This window comes from Protopterus annectens, chromosome 8.part0 (genome assembly GCF_019279795.1).
Source record: "Protopterus annectens isolate FY-2018-M chromosome 8.part0, PAN1.0, whole genome shotgun sequence".
In the NCBI taxonomy this organism is placed as follows: domain Eukaryota; kingdom Metazoa; phylum Chordata; order Ceratodontiformes; family Protopteridae; genus Protopterus; species Protopterus annectens.
Window position 1 is genome coordinate 446,923,941 of NC_056741.1, and position 13,896 is coordinate 446,937,836.

Genomic DNA, 13,896 nt, shown 5'->3' on the forward strand with positions numbered 1-13,896 from the left:
TTCAGGGAATTCCTCCACATCTGCCAGACCAAACCCTTCTGTTTCCTCTCATCTTGCAAAACATGGTGACTCGAGGGTAATAGAACCAGTTCCTCCTTCCCATTAGGGGAAATGATTTTATTCAAGAATGTTTTAGTGCCAAAGAGATAAAAAATACCATGAGATCAGATCTGGATCTTTATTTCTTAAACTAATCCCACTAGAGTGGGAAGTTAGTATAATGGTTAATGTGTTTAACTTACAAGCACAAGGTGCAGGGTTCGATTCTTATATGGGGTAAATGGCTAGGCTTAAAATAGCCCACAAGGGCAGATAGCTTGGTACTAATCTAGGAACCTATTGCCTGTGACACTGCCCAAGTTCAAAATGCTTACCCTTCACAACCTGTTACCCCTGCTTCCTCATTTGAGATTTTTTAAATAACTTTAGATTTAAAAGATGCATATCATCATATTCCTGTTCATTCAGATGTCAGATATTTCTTAAGGTTCTGTCTGGATCACATAATCAGTTCTCTGCCTTACCCCTTTGGCTGTACACTGCTCCAAGAGTTGTTCACAAAGTGTCTAGCTCCTGTCATAGCTCATTGCAGGCTACAGCATTTCACATTTTCCATATTTAGGTGACTTGCTTATCTTTGCAGAGTCTTTTTAAAAGTGTCGAATCTCTCACTAAGGTGAGAAATCTCCATACAAGAAGTCTTTTTTGACTCCTTCACACAAGATGGTTTCCTGGGGTGTTTGCTAGACATCTCACTACAAAGAGCTTTTCTTCCACACACAAAAATAGATCTATGTTTAGATCATTTCCAGGAGTTTTCCACTCAGTCTTTGTTCACTGCGAGTGAATACCTCATGATTTTAGATATCATGGAGTCTATGATTTTCATGACAGCACTTGCAAGACTCCACGTGAAAAGGATGCAATATCTAGTCTTTTTGGTCCCAGCACCAACATCCATTATCTTTTCAGATTCCAGTTCTGCAATTTGTGAAAACAGAAATCACTCTGTGGAGACAGCAAATATCCTTGAATCCAGGTCTCTCATTCTCCCCTCCTGCTTCAAAACAGTCACTCACCACAGCCTTGTCTTTGAGAAAGGAAAGACAGACCGAAGTCCATAAACAAGATGCTAGCTGTTATCAAGGCTCTCAGCTATCTGCATCATCTATGGCTCCCCCTCTTCAGGTTGTCACAGACAATACCACAGTGATGTGGTACCTAAGTTTGGGGGGGGGGGCAAAGGACAAGTCTTACCCCTCTATACAGACTAGCCATGTTAGTATGGGGTATAGTTTTGTAGCACACTGTCACTCTACAGACATCTTACATTCTGTTAGAGAAAAAGTGTGTAACAGACAAGCTGAGCAGGACAAAGGAGGACCCTCATGAATGGATCAGTTTGATCCATCTGTGGGGAGTTCCTCAGGTAGACTTTTTTGCCTCCTCTGTGAGCAATCAGTTGGCAAAATCTGCTCCAGGACTCCATGCAAAATGTCTTAGAAGAAAGATTCCTTTTCTTTTCATTGGACAGACATATTACTGTATACTTTTTCACATTTTCCATTGACATCCAGGGTACTTATGAAGATTCAGAAGGAATCCCAATAGATCATTGTGATGACTCCCTTCTGGCCCAGGCAACACTGGTTTTCCCTTTTTTGGATTTGGCCAGGGCCAGTTGCCAAAAGCTTCCTCGCAGACTGGATCTCCTCACCCAAGAACAGGGGTGTTTGATGCATGCAAACATCAAACTACAACCCACTGCCTGGATGATAGGGACTTAATTCCTTTTAGGCACCTGTTTGCTGAGGATGTGCAACAGATGTTAATGGAGACAAGAAAGCTTACATAAGCAAATGGAAAAGGTTTTCTCACTGGTGCCAACAAAATGACCAGCACCCATTCAAGGCTAGTGTTTTTCTGGTTTTGCACTATATACGCGAGTTGCTGTCTTATAGCCTGAGTTACTCTTTTAGCAAAATTCAGTTGTCTGCCGTTTCAGCATGTCTGCCCATGGATCACACCTCTTTCATTGCATTTGCTTCTGAAATTGTTTTTGAAAGGGGTGTTATATAACAGGCTGGATCTCCTCACCCAAGAACAGGGGTGTTTGCTTGCAAACATCAAACTACAACTCTGTTTTTCTGGTTTTGCACTATATATGCGAGTTGCTGTCTTATAGCCTGTGTTACTCTTTTAGCAAAATTCAGTTGTTTGCCATTTCAGCATGTCTGCCCATGGATCACACCTCTTTCATTGCATTCTTCTGAAATTGTTTTTGAAAGGGATGTTATTTAACAGGCTGGATCTCCTCACCCAAGAACAATATTAAACAGGCCCCATAAAAAAAAAAAGTATGACTCCTCCTAGGGATCTTAATTTTGTGTTAGAGAAGATAACACGTGCTCCATTTAAACCAGCTCATCTGGCTGACTTGAGGTTCTTAATGTGGAACACAGTTTCACTGATTGCTCTGACTTCTGCAAGAATGATACCTGAGTTGCAAGCTCTTATGGTGGTTCAGCATTATCTTAAACAAAATTGCCCATCTCCCTGTGCTCTTCTTTCAACCCAGAAATGAGGTAGAAAGAATTCTTTATACATTGGATGTCCACCGATAGCTCAGGTATTATCTTGACAGAACAAAGTCTTTCAGAACTCCTAATCACTTGTTCATTTTTTGTGAAGGTATGAAGAAAGGAATACCTGTGTCAAAGCAGACTATTTCCAATTGGTTGTTTTAGGCTATTACTTTGCATTATTCCCATCACAACAAAACTATTCCAGGTAGGGTCAAGGTACACACTTCACCAGGACCTTGGCTTCATTAATGTTTTTTTGCAAAGATTTAGACTCTGGAAGTATTCTAGAAGCAGATACTTAGTCATCTGTGCAAACGTTTACAACGTAATAAAAGCTAGATTCCTTTTCCAGATGTAGGTCAGGCTTTGCTAAAATCATTCTCCATGGGCTCCTGGTCTCTTCCCCTTCCAACTACCAGATGTTCTAAGTGATGGTAATCTATTCATAAAGCTTAGGCTACTGCAGCAGTGATCAGTTTGTTGAACATGGTACAGTTGTGTAAGTAAACATACCATAACAATAGATGTTTGAATGATTACTGCTGCAGGACCCACTCCCTCCGTCCATTCCCCTTGTATGTTGGTGTGTTTTTTATGGTGGGTGCAGACATGTATTTTTGTTTTTTCTTTGCAATGTCCTGTCCAGGCTTAGCCTTCCTCTGTCAGTTGACATGAAAGCTCTGAAGGGCTTGGTGCCCATACCTGTCTTTTAGTCAGCTCAGCCTAAGCTGTCTGTCTGAACTCATGAAAGGTACCCTGAAGCTTTGGAAGTTGGCTGGCTGTTATATCCTTAGCAGGATATAAACATGTAATGTAGGCTATTGCAGAAGTGATCACTCAAACATCTACTGTTATGATAAGTTTACTTACACAACTGTATTGTTTTTTGGTGTCTGCAATCTTAACCATAATTTTTAAAAAATATATAAAACCTTTGTTAACCAGGTAAGTAGAGTGGTCCGAGGACCCTGTTTCAACCACTGTCTGGGTCAAGGTGTCAAAACAAAATGCATACATCAAAAACACAATAAATTATAAAATATATTGAAGAAACAGGGTAATACAAAAAGCAAATGTTTACAGAAACATTGAGTACAGAAGACAAGTTTGTTTTAAGGCATAGTATTTAGTGCAAAATATGAATACTAATAAAAGTCCCAAATATAATGCAGAGCGATGCATTCAGAGTTTGTTTATGGTAGCATAGTCAATAACTTTCTTTCTGTAAAGTACTTATCAGAGCTGCATTATTCCTTACATCTTGTATAGACAACCCCCTGCACCCACACCCCCCACACCCCCTGCTTATTATATATACTAACTCCAAGATTGCACTACAGTGGAAAACATTGTAATTTTGCAGTGCTCACTGCACTGCAGTCTCATCGAAACATTGTAAAGTTTATATTCTAGTTTTAATGAAAATTTTTAATGTAGAAGCTGTTGTGTTTCCTGCGCAATCTAAATTTAGGAAGTTCGAGTGTTCTCTGATATGCGCAGTACATATTTCATTATTTCAGTTTTGAAATACAGAAGTTTTGTTGAACTGCAATTACGATCTATTCATCTAGACTATGTGCAATTCAATTGTGGCCATTCAATGAATGAAAGTAGATCCGTTTTTTATATATATGTATATGTATGTATGTATGTATACATTATATATAGTACACACACACACACACACACACACACACAGTGGATATAAAAAGTTTACACACCCCTGTTAAAATGCTAGGTTTTTGTGATATAAAAAAATGAGACCGCAGTAAATCATTTCAAAACTTTTATGTGACCTATAACCTGTACAGTTCAGTTGGAAAACAAACAAATCTGTTGGGGGAAAAAAATATAAAAAATAAAAAACATACAGTAAGCTGGTTGCATAAGTGTGCACACCCTTAAACTAATACTTTGTTGAAGCACCTTTTGATTTAATTACAGCATTCAGTCTTCTTGGGTAGGAGTCTGTCAGCATGGCACATCTTAACTTGGCAATATTTCCCCACTCTTCCTTGCAAAAACGCTCCAAATCTGTCAAGATTGTGAGGGCATCTCTTGTGCACAGCCCTCTTCAGGTCACCCCACAGATTAGCTATTGGATTTAGGTCTGGGTTCTGTCTGGGCCATTCCATAACTTTAATTTTCTTCTGGTGAAGCCATTCTTTTGTTGATTTGGATGTATGCTTGGGGTTATCGTCGTGTTGAAAGGAGAAATTCCTCTTCATCTTTAACTTTCTAGCCGACGCCTGAAGGTTTTGGGCCAAAAGCATTGGGAAGTGTTCATAATTCCCTCCACCTTCACTAAAGCCCCAGTTCCAGCTGAAAAAAAGCAACCCCAAAGCATGAGCATGATACTGCCACCAACATGCTTCACTTTGCATCAGCAAAAGAACACCATCCCCAAAGTGTTGTTTTTGTGCCAAACGTACCTTTTGAAATTGTGGCCAAAAAGTTCAACCTTGGTCTCCTCAGACCATAACACATTTTCCCACATGCTTTTGGGAGGCTTGTTGTATTGTTTTGCAAATTTTAGCCGGGCCTGGATGTTTTTCTGTGTAAGAAAAGGCTTTCATCTTGCAACCCTATCCCATAGTCCAGACATATGGAGAATATGAGAGATTGTTGTCACGTGTAGTACATAACCAGTACTCGTCAGAAATTCCTGCAGCTCCTTCACTGTTGCTGTAGGTCTCTTGGCAGCCTCCCTGACCAGTTTTCGTCTCGTCTTTTCATCAATTTTGGAGGAATGTCCAGTTCTTTCCAGCATCACTGTTGTCCTATGTTTTCTCCACTTTTTCATGATTGCCTTCACTGTGTTCCATGGTATATCCAATGCTTTGGAAATTTTTTTGTAGCCTTCTCCTGACTGATACCTTTCAGCAATGAGATCACTTTGATGCTTTGTAAGCTCTCTGCAAACCATGGCTTTTGCTGTAGCAGGCAACTGAGTACATGTCAGGAGAATCCTACTTGGACAAATCGGAGTGTCTCTAATTGATGGCAGGTCTGTACCGAAGAAGACTGAATGCTGCAGTTAAATCAAAAGGTGCTTCAACAAAGTATTAGGTTAAGGGTGTGCACTCTTATGTAACTAGCTTATTCTTTTTTTTTTTTATATATTTTTTCCCTAACAGATTTGTTTGTTTTTCAATTGAATTGTACAGGTTATAGGTCACATTAAAGGTGGGCAAAGTTTTGAAATGATTTATTGTGGTCTCATTTTTTTATATCACAAAAACCTGGCATTTTAACAGGGGTGTGTAAACTCTTTATATCCACTGTGTGTTTGTGTGTGTATATGCATATACATATATATATATATATATATATATATAAACGAGATCATATGTTTGAACTTGTGATAGTTCGAACACTGAAGTAAAAAAAGAAAAAAACAACAAAAAAACAAACTTAAAACATCTGTGGGGGGGGGGGCTATGCCCCCCTGCACCCCCCACACCCACCTTACTTAAATGTACCAAATCCGAGATCGCACTGCATAGCGGAAAAGGGAAATCTTCCCGTTCCGCACTGAACAGAGATCTCCATTCAGTCTGATCGAACATTTACAAGTTCGAACTTATGGTCTCTGCCATATGAGGTTCGAACTTGTTATATGTTCGATCTATTGAAGGGGGCCCATACATACATATATATATATATATATATATATATATATATATATATACACACACACACATATATATATATATATATATATATGTATATATATATATATATATATATGTATATATATATGTATATATATATATATATATATATATATATATATATATACATATACATACATGGATCCCCTTCACATGGTCGACATTTCAAAATGCCAACTTTCATATGGCCGAGACCATGTGATCGGCATTTGAAATGCCGAACATGCAGAACCGGCATCTCCGTACAGTGCGGAATGGAATGAATTCCATTCCTGTACTGTAGTGGGATCTCGGAGTTGGTATTTTTAAGTTGCGGGGGGTGCATGGGGGGCTTTCCCCTCCTGTTAGCAGTGTTTAGGTAAGTGTTTGTTTTTTACTTTTGTTTTTCATATGTTCGACATTTCAGAGGTCGATCATATGGTCTCAGCCATATGAAAGTCAGCATTTTGAACTGTCGAACATATGAAGTAGATATATATGTATATATATGTGTGTATATATATATATATATATATATATATATATATATATATATATATATATATATATATATATATATATATATATATATATATATAAATATGAGAAACAGCAAACTGTTCTACTACATCTAAGGCTCCTAATTCCCAGCCCCCTGCCCCCAGGAAATCTGATAAGTTTTATAGGGTGCCTGAGGTCTGTAAATTTCTGTATAGGTGGTGTTTGATGACCCTTCTGTGGTGTCTGTGGCATCTGACAAGCTATCTCAGTTGCTGCCTTCTATTAAGTTACTTCTTTCTGATAAAGGCAGTGTTAGGCAAAAAGGTTTATACCTCTTCTACCTTAGCTTTTAGGGCTATCAGTTGTCAGACCCACATGTCCAGATATATTTTGACTTTTCTTTCTCTGGCCTGTCCAGATATTTCAGATCTCCCAGACCCTGAAGGGAAGACTTCTGCTCTTTCCCTGTTAGGGATTTCTTCCTGAGTAGCTTGCCGTTCTGTTAAGTGTAGTTATGATGCAGCAGTTGCCCCTTCTAGGGCTGCTGCCTTTGGCTGCATGATGAGATATTCCTGGCTTTGGCTTTAAACTTTGCCTCATGATATTAAGGCTAAGTTGATGGATGCTCCTCTGGACAACAAACTTTTGTTTGGTGGAAGCTGCTGCTGATTTGTTTAAGTCTCTTTAGGATAAAGGCAAGGCCTTGCATGTACTTAAACATATTTTATTTCTCCTGTGCCTAAATTTCAGACAAATGACCGTAATAATCTAGCTTTTGATCATATTTCATGGTTTGGAAGCCTGTGTCCCCTTTTTATGGGCATTCCTCAGCCCACTCAAGAGCAGTTGCCTTTTTTTCTTTCAAATGGCGCTTGAGGATCTTCTGTCTAAGGGTACTATTCAGGAAGTTCCAGTTTCCCAAAGGTGGAAGGGGTTTTACTCCAGAGTTTTTGGTGTCTAGAAAAGACGGCACTTGGAGACCTATTCTTGGATCTCTGTCATCTAAACACTTTTCTGAAGGTCCCTTATTTTCGAATGTTGTCGCTTCAGACATTGTTCCCTCTGCTGCTGCTTCAGGTTTATCTGGTGTCTCTGGATCTCAGGGATGCCTTTTTTCACATCTCTATTCATCCCCTTTTCATGACGTTCTTTCTTTTCTGTGTTGCTTCCTGGCATTTTTAGTTCTCTGCTTTGACCTTTGGCCTTCCTACTACTCCAGGGGTATTCACCAAATGACTCGCTCCTGTGATTTCTTTTTGTAGTCTAAGGGTGATCCATATCTTTTCCTACTTGGATGACCACCTGTTTCAAGCATCCTTTACAGAGATTCTGTTGGAGTTATCTGCAAACCTGATCAGCCAAAGGCCCTTGACATTAGCCTTTACCTCTGAGAATTGGTATGCTGTTGGTGACAGGTCTTTTGGTGGAGGTGGCATCACCAACCTTAACTTTCTGGGTCATATCTATGAAGACAGCTGGCAATCTAGCAAGTTATGTAGGGGTTTATGTTTAGTTCATTGAGTTTGTCTACTATACCTGAGTGGGATGTTGTATTGAACACCTTAGCCAGGTCCAGGTAGGCAGTAGTCACCATTTTCCCTTCATCCATTTCCTCTGTGACCTTCTCAAAGTCGTCCACCAAGTTTAGTAGGCATAACCTTCCCTTGACAAAGCCAAACTGGGTTGAATGCAGTGTCTGAAGTTTGTCTATGTCTTTATTTCCATGGCTTTGCATATTAGACTAGTAAATGGTCCACCCTTGTGAAGTATGATAACCATTGCAGTCCTCCAATGTCATGGTACCAAACTTGTTTTGAGGCTATAGTTGAAAAGTGACTCAAGGGGTCCTGATAGGTCATGTTTCAAGCTCTTTACGAGGCCCCACTGAGGCTCTGATTTTGGTTCTAGTAAGACCTGTCAGGATCTGCTCTCTGTTAATAGTTGGGGGAGTGTTGTGCTAGTAGGTATTTCATAGAAGGAGGCAGGGTGAAGTTTGTTTTTAGCCAACAGATTCACCATGTTTCTCTGCTTAGTGACGGGTGGTACCATTGACCACCCGTTTGGAACACTAGTCGGTGCTGCCTTTGAGGTTTCAGACATAGCTTTAGAAGGCCTTGTGGATGTCTTTAGCCTGTGAGGCTATCCTGACCTTGTCGTTGGTCTTGTTGGACTTAATTAGTCCTGTTAGTTTCCTGTTTAGTTTAATTAGAGATCTATCACTGTGGGAGGTGATCTTTCTGATTTTAGCCATGACTTTTATCCTTTTGTTATATTCCCTATTAAGGTTAGGATTCCACCAATTTGCTTTGTTTTTGGGATTACTTCTACCCTGTACAGCAGCCTGTATTCTGCATAGGTTGCTGTGAACTTGGGAGGGGCATTGAGTTTAATAGGATGTAGTTTGCTTTGGAATCAATCCTGACTGTTACAGGATTTGCTGGGGTTGCCAAGTTGTTTTTTTTTTTTTCAAAGGAGACAGCTTTGGTGTCTGACTTCACCAGTGTGGACATTTATTTATTTATTTATTTCCAGTTTGATGACCGGGGAGGTCCACTGGGCTCAGGGAGCCCATTTTCAGTGGAGGCTCAGGGAGATAAGCTCCACATTACATGGTTTAGTTACAAAAAAATGTTTGCTCTACATACATTAGTTATAGGTACAATTGTGGAAAAGAAAAGCCTTTACAATTTCATTTCATGCAAGAGAAACCGTCATAAGATTGTGGATACATAGTACAATTTAGTTATTTACAATATTTACATTTGTGATAGGCTAGCTTGACGACAGAGGTAGTCAGGTGATAAAAGGGTAGAAGTGATTATTAGGTAAGAGGGGGAGAGGATGCAGTTGCATTTCCTGTTAGAGTAAAGATAGGAATGTAGCTGAGTTTTAAAGGTTTCAAAGTTATTACATGACACGGGGGGGGGGGGGGTGTGGAGGATGTGCAGGGCTCTCTCATATTGGCCAGTGTCAGGTCCAGAATGTTTGAACCTTTGGTAGGTGTGCACACTATCTGTTCATGGGTATTTGTGTTAATAAAGTCTAGGAATGATTCTACTTGTGAGTATGAGGCAGTGTATCTTTCACAGTCTGTAGAGGGTAGTTAGTCTCCCATGAGTAGGGTATTTGGTTTAATGGTGATTGTTTCCAGTAGGTCTAGGTACGAGCTATGTGATTCTAAAAACATTGAAGGTGACTTATAGCTTGCTAGGATATGGTATGAGACTTTTTCTATGGTGATTTGCACATGGATAAATTCCAAGGTATCATACTGTTTAACCAACATAGAGTTATGCTTGTTACTAATATAGATTGAGATGGCGCCACCTTTTGTCCCTGTCTTTGCAGCTGATGTTCTAAATGTGTGTGGAAGGCACTGAAGCCTTGCACTGCTGGAGTACTTTCTGTGGATTTAAACCATGTTTTGCTAGTGGCACAGATGTTTGTATCCTCAAGAGTGAGGAAAGCTTGTAGGGTTGCAGAGTTTCTTGTTTTAGGCTCCTGGCATTGACCAGTAACACCTTTAGTTTTCTGGGAGGTTTTATTTGTTATGTCAGTAGGGTTGTCAATTCGGCATTGCTTAAACAAGGCTCTAAGGGGATGGATAAAGTTTTAGGCAATATTCGGAAGTCTGGGGGAGACGTGTGCAGGCTATCCTTTGCAAAGAAACATGGTTTACTAACCATGTCTTCCCATGCTGGCAAGTATTGAATCAAAGCTACCCAGAAGGTGAGCATACAGTTGTTACTGTATTAGCCAAGTTCTGAGGACTACCATTTGAAAATTAAAATGTTTTCAATAAGCTGGAAAGATTGCATGGTTAAGGTTAGGAATTTGGTAATGGAGTTTTGATGCTAAACCTTTTTTGGGGGTTATCTAATATGAAGAGGCTTATAGAATTTAACTGAAGTATGAATTTTTAACATTCTTTAAAAACAGACTTTTTTTGCATCAAATTTAATTAGTCTTTGCTGTAAAAAAAAAAAAAAATTAATTTGTACTTGGAAAGAGTAATGCAGACTTATCTGAACTTTAAAGTCCGAGCAAAGTTTTTCCCCAAATTGTGCGTCTTTACAAATGCCAAGGGGCTAGGGGTCCAAGTCTGTCTGACTGCAACACACCCTCAGATTAAAGAATACTGCACTTCTGTATATAGTGAAGTGTTAAGGCTGTACAACTTCAGAAATATGATGCATTGAGGAATGATTTGGGGCCTTCCCCATGTAAATATTGGTGTATGTGCTGTTATTATTTTTCACTGTTTTCTGTTTTTAGTTTATCTGTGCTTCTTTTCAGTAAAAGACACTTTAGGTGTTTACTTTTTGTTATCCATGCTTTGATTATTCCAAGTTTGGTAGAGTGAATTACAACCAAATATTTTTCACTTTAATTTTGTACTTGCAGCTATAGTCCCAGTCTTTGGAACTTTGAAAATGATGCTTAATTTATTTGATAACCTTTTCAGATAGTACACTGAAGTTCATTATCAGAAAAGTGGTATTTGCTAGATAGAATAATTTAATTGGTTTTCTTTCCATCTTTGGAAATGTTAGCTTTATTTTTCTAAATATAATTTGAATTTTGTTGGATGAAATTTATATGCACAATAGGACAGTAATTAGCATTGCTGCCTCTTTGAGCTTGGTTCTCCAATTTGGTTATCAGCTGTGGTGCGTTCAGTGTGGAGTCTACACTTCCTACATATTTCTCTCTGTAGCTTTTCTCTGCGAGGTCTGGTTTCCTTTCTTATCCAAAAGATGGTACAGTATGTGAATTTGTAGACCTTCAGATTATCTGTAGGTGTGTTTGCTGTGTGAGAGTGATTGTGTACATCTTACAGATGAGACAAAGTCCTTTTCAAGATTAGTTCCTCTGCTGTTTTAAGATAAACCCAGTTTCTTCTCAGTCCTGAATTGGGTTAAGTAAGTAATCAGAGAATGAGTAATTTAAATAATCAGTGTGTATACAAGAGTGGAGGAAGATGAACACAGGTGGATTATATCTTATGTAGAAGGGCCAGTCTGAAGGAGATTGGAGACTGTAAAGTGGTGGCAGGGAAAGGTGTAGTTAGGCAGCATAGGATGGTGGTTTGTATGATGACATTGGTGATCAAGAAGAGGAGGATGAGTGTGAGGGCAGCACCAAGGATCAAATGGTGGAAATTGAAAAAGGGTAATTGTGAGGTGATGTTCAGGGAAGAGTTAAGACAGGCACTGGGTGGCAGTGAAGAGTTACCGAATAGCTGGGTAACTACAACAGATCTAGTAAGAGAGATGGCTAGAAAGGTGACATCTGGAAGGAGGACAAGGAGACCTGGTGATGGAATGAAGAAGTACAGGAGAGTATACAGAGGAAGAGGTTGGCGAAGAAGCAGTGGGATTGTCAGAGAGATGAAGAAAGTAGACAAGAGTATAAGGCGATGAGGTGCATGGCAAAGAGAGAGGTGGCAAAGGCTAAGGCGTATGAAGAGTTGTATAAAAGGTTGGACACTAAGGAGGGAGAAAAGGACCTGTACCAATTGGCTAGACAGAGGGACCGAGCTAGTAAAGATGTGCAGCAGGTAAGGGTGATAACGGATAATGAGGGAAACGTACTCACAAGCGAGGAGAGTGTGTTGAGTAGATGGAAAGAGTGCTTTGAGGGGCTGATGAATGAAGAGAATGAGAGGGAGAGAAGGTTGGATGATGTGTGCAGATAATGAATCATGAAATGCAGAGAATTAGCAAGGAGGAAGTAAGGATAGCTATGAAGTGGATGAAGAACGGAAAGGCTGTTGGTCCAGATGACATACCTGTGGAAGCATGGAAGTGTTTAGGTGAAATGGCAGTGGAGTTTTTAACTAGATTGTTTAATGAAATCTTGGAAAGTGAGAGGATGCCTGAGGAATGGAGAAAAAGTGTTTTGGTACCGATTTTTAAGGATAAGGTTGATGTGCAGAGCTGTAGTAACTACAGAGGGAATAAACTGATCAGTCACAGTATGAAGTTATGGGAAAGAGTAGTGGAAGCTAGGTTAAGAAGTGAGGTGATGATTAGTGATCAGCAGTATGGTTTCATGACAGGAAAGAGCACTACAGAGGCGATGTTTGCTCTGAGAGTGTTGATGGAGAAGTACAGAGAATGTCAGAAGGAGTTGCATTGTGTCTTTGTGGATTTAGAGAAAGCATATGACAGGGTGCCTAGAGAGGAGTTGTGGTATTGTATGAGGAAGTCGGGAGTGTCAGAGAAGTATGTAAGAGTGGTACAGAATATGTACGAGGGTAGTGTGACAGTGGTGAGGTCTACAGTGGGAGTGACAAATGCGTTTAAGGTAGAGGTGGGATTACATCAAGGATCAGCTCTGAGCCCTTTCTTATTTGCAGTGGTGATGGACAGGTTGACAGACGAGATCAGACAGGAGTCCCCGTGGACTATGATGTTTGCAGATGACATTGTGATCTGTAGTGAGAGTAAGGAACAGGTGGAGGAGACCCTGGAGAGGTGGAGATCTGCTCTAGAGTGAAGAGGAATGAAGGTCAGCAGGACTAAGACAGAATATATGCATGTGAATGAGAGGGAGGATAGAGGAATGGTGAGGATGCAGGGAGTAGAGGTGGCGAAGGTGGATGAGTTTAAATACTTGGGATCAACAGTTCAGAGTAATGGTGAGTGTGGAAGAGAGGTGAAGAAGAGAGTACAGGCAGGATGGAGTGGGTGGAGAAGAGTGTTGGGAGTGATTTGTGACAGACTAGTACCAGTAAGAGTGAACGGGAAGGTCTACAAGAGGGTAGTGAGACCAGCTATGTTATATGGGTTGGAGACAGTGGCACTGACAAAAAGGCAGGAGTCAGAGCTTAACGTGGCAGAGTTGAAGATGTTAAGATTTGCACTGGGTGTGACAGGGATGGACAGGATTAGGAATAAGTATATTAGAGGGTCAGCCCAGGTTGGAAGATTTGGAGATAAAGCTAGAGAGGCAAGATTACGTTGGTTTGGACATGTGCTGAGGAAGGATGCAGAGTATATTGGGAAAAAGATGCTAAGGATGAAGCTGCTAGGTAACAGGAAAGGAGGAAGGCCTAAGATGAGGTTTATGTATGTGGTGAGAGAGGACATGCAGTTGTTTGGTGTGACAGAGCAAGATGCAGAGGACAGGAAGAAATGGAAACAGTTGATCTG

At 40.1% G+C, this 13,896-nt stretch overlaps 1 protein-coding gene across 1 annotated transcript in view; it reads left to right on the forward strand.

Annotated features, from left to right (window-relative positions):
- The window catches only part of LOC122808866 (mothers against decapentaplegic homolog 4-like), a gene marked incomplete in the record, with an annotated part of 2,707,603 nt that overhangs the window by 1,684,209 nt on the left and 1,009,498 nt on the right, over positions 1-13,896 (forward strand).